Here is a 3,932-nt window from a genome sequence, read left to right as displayed (position 1 = left end):
CGCACTGATCTCTGCACTACCTGGCTCAGGCGTGCACATGATTTCATTTTCCTCGAGATCCAAGGCAGAACCCTTTTTTTGAGCTCCCCTCGCCCTCTCCGGAGCAGAGCCCGCCCTCAGAGCTCCCTCCCTCACAGGGAGTGCCTCTGTCTCTCCACCTGCCTCGCTCACAGCTGGCTCTTCTGTCAGAGCCATTGGCTCCGCCCCAGTCTCCGCTTCCTGGTCCTCGTCGTCCTCTGTGTTGGACTCATCATTCCTTTCATCCATTTCATTTTCTTCCTCACTTCCCTCCACACATATACACCTTTCCATCCTGTTATAACATACCCTGCATTTTTCAATCTTTTTTGTACATTCCCTCGCATAGTGCCCCTGAACCCCGCACTTATTGCACAGGAATTCCGGGCAGTCCCTCACAATGTGACCCGGCTGGATACAAATCCGGCAGACTCGGACCTGCCGGTCATGGATTACGCGGAAAAACTCAGCTCCCCCTGCCGTATTGAATTTGGCTGAATATGGCAAAGACTGCACATCCTCATTAAACTTCACTTTCACGAACCGAGTCCCATCAGCCACCCTTGTCCCCGGCCACATACGGCGCTTTATGGGGGACACCGCCGATACACGCCACGTCTCCAACTTCTCCAGGATCTCCTCGTCAGAGATATACACAGGCAGACCCAGAAACGACACCACCAGTTCATTATTATTTATCTCCTTTCCCTCCACCACTGTGTTTCCTATTTTAAAACCATCTATCAATTTTGATTTCCCCGCGTGACTTCCCATCGTGATTTCGTATTTGTCTTTCCCAGTGCTTCTACATGCACATATATTTCCACACATCAGTCTCACTACTCTGATTAATTCTATTGGCGATACTATTTCTTCCCCTTTTAGTTCTACTTGTACAGTTAGATCTCTTTCGTAGCTAATTGTTTTATTCTTCTCTCCCTCTTTCTGCGACTCCGACCTCGTGGCTTCATGGCTGTCTGCCCCCCTCCCGGCCATCTCTCCCTCCCTTCCATTCATTCTTTCGTTCGTTCACCTGTCTCATGTCTTTTTCCGTACCTACCTGCTCATTTGTTTTTTCCTTCTCCTTCTGTCCGTTCTCCATTCGGTTTGCCGTTTTCCCAGTCCTGTTTTCTTTATCCGTGTAATCCATCCTGCTTTGTCGGCCTGTTTCCCTCCCGACCAAAGCGTTACAAATAAACAGTTTTTAAACACAAAACTACTCCCCAACAGTCAGTTTGACTGCGGGGAGCGAGAAAAACAAATGTCCTTTAACGAAAAAAGTTCAAACCAGAACGAAAAAATCCAAAATAAAGCACAAGAAAATTAATAAGGTTTCCCTCCAAAACTGCGCTCCGCTCGCCTGCGACCTCCTCCTCTGGGCGTCTCCAGAGCAGTATGGCCGTGACATGTGACTTTACTTATGCAACATGTATGATAATGTTCTGTCTCCTCTCGTTTCCAGACTGTCTGGAGGACACACAGAGTGGACATGGGTCACAGAGTGCTGCTGCTGTCTGTGTCTCTGCAGCATGGGCAGCTGCTCCTGCTCCACTCGTCACCGGCTGATTGTTCACACCTGTGATCAGTCATCAGCCAATCCTGCTGCAGCTTCCATCTAGTATATGTGTCCAATGGAAGCTGAGCAACATGTCAGCTACACACATAGAAACACTACATATAGTTTGTCATATAAATAACATGGATTGAATCATGTTGTACAGTCAATGGAAACAAAAAGCACTGAGAGTGGTGCTGGTAGTGCAGCAGTGGATGGAGGCTGAAGTGCTGCCACCTAGTGTCAATATTTGGTATTACTCTGACTACATATTCCACCTTTAACTCTCTGCCATATATACTGTGCCATGTGTGAAGTGATAATAAAATGTGAATGTGAATTTATTGTAAAGAACTTTACTTATTATCCCTGTTATAAGTGAGCAGTGTGTGTGTGTGTGTTTGATGGAGTGTGTAATGTCTGCTCAGTGTTACTGATGCTGCTGTGTGTGATCTGAAAACTGATCAAACTGTGATGTGTCTGATGCTGACAGAAGAATCAGAGGTCAGACAGTCGGATCCTCCTCTGTGACACCTTTAACATCATATCAGAAATCTCTGTCTGCTTCTGGTACATGCAGCTGATCACCAGCAGGGGGCTCACTGCTTTGCTGTCACTCAGGGGGCCTGCTCTGTCTGCCACTGGGATATGATGAGGTGAACTTCAGAGTTTGAATAGATTTCATTTGTCATGTGTTTATGATCATTTTATGAATCAGCTCAAATAAAGGAGACTCACTGAAGTCACAGTTTAGTGTTTTAATACTTATACACACTTATTTTGAAGCTGCTATCAACTTGATGAGTCTTCCTGTTGAAGCACGAGGCAGGACGTGTGTCAGAACATCCATGAACTGAGTAGATTAAGAGGAAAAGCTGATGTGTCACAGCTGCTGGTTGTGTTCTTTCAGTGTCTCCATCTTGATGAAATGAGGCGTTTTACTTCCTCCAAGTAGAGTGGACCTGGCTCACAGAGTGCTGCTGCTGTCTCTGTCTCTCTGTGAGCAGCATGTTAAACAGCAGGCTCTGAATAGTGACGTCATGATGTCACAGTCACATCAGTCTAATCTCCCAATCTGAGAGAGAGCTGTCATCAACAGCAGGAAGTGCAGGAAGCTCATGGTGTGCAGGCCTCTGATGTGTGGAGGCTGTCGGCTTGTAGCAGCCAACAAGAAGGGAGTTTGTAAAAGTTCTCTGTAACTTTAGATGTGAGGATTCAGAAAGAACTTAGATCAGATATGTGCAGCACTTGTGCAACAGATACTCCAACAGTGACAGCTCTTCTGAAGAAAGCCTGAGGAGCTGAGACCTGGATGAGACACTGATACAGCTTTGCTCTGCTGACAGGAAGGATGAAGGCTGACCACACACACACACTGACACACACACACACACACACATACATAACACAAACATATAGACACACACACGCACACACACACACACACACACACATATAGACACATGCACACATATAGACGCAACACACACACCAACACACAATCATACACACACTCTCACAGACATGCACACACATATATTGTCACACCGGCTCAGAAAGTGTGACACATTGGGGAGGACAAACACAACTTTAACCGTTTGACCATTTTATTGAAGAAAGAACAGTAGTTGTATACCAACAATTGACAAACAAGGAAATGTGCAAACAAAATACACCGCCATGCCTGCAGCAGGCTGGAGAGAGCAGCCCTCCTAGTAGGCCAGACAGGGAGAGAGAGAGTGAAGCAAACAGACTGGGAACTCTTAAACCGTCTCCAGCTCGTCAGCACAGGAGAGCTGCATAAGCTCAGGATCAGCTCCACCCAGCAACCTCCTGCACACACAGGGGAGAGACAGCAGCAACAACACAACACTCCCTGAGAGGCCAACACAGGGCCACAATATAGACACTGACACACACTAACACACAGACACACACACACAATACACTGCTTCAGACACACACACTGCCTGCTTCAACTGTGGAAAGGCTTCCTGTGCATCAGTACAACAGGCTGTTGGGCCTTTGCAGGATCCTGCAGGGTCGACCCCAAAGTTCAGACTCACAGTTCATAGCAGGACTGAGCTGGATGCAGTCACAGCTCCTCACTGTGTGCAGCAGCTGGACTGAGCTGAACACTGGACTCAGACAGATTCAACATCCACACGTCAGTCACTGGAAGCCTTCAGAATGCTTCTCTCCTCACTCAGCTTCCAGTCCAGATCCAATACCTTACTGCAGGTGAGTGACGGACCTGTCAGCTGTGTGTTAGAAATGCATGAATAAACAGCAGCTTCATGTTGATGCAGGACGTATGAGGGCGGAACACTGATGAGATGAAAAGATTCAGAGGAAAAGG

The sequence above is a fragment of the Parambassis ranga genome, unplaced genomic scaffold (assembly GCF_900634625.1).
Source record: "Parambassis ranga unplaced genomic scaffold, fParRan2.1 scaffold_21_arrow_ctg1, whole genome shotgun sequence".
Taxonomy (NCBI): Eukaryota; Metazoa; Chordata; class Actinopteri; family Ambassidae; genus Parambassis; species Parambassis ranga.
This window is presented reverse-complemented; position numbering follows the sequence as displayed.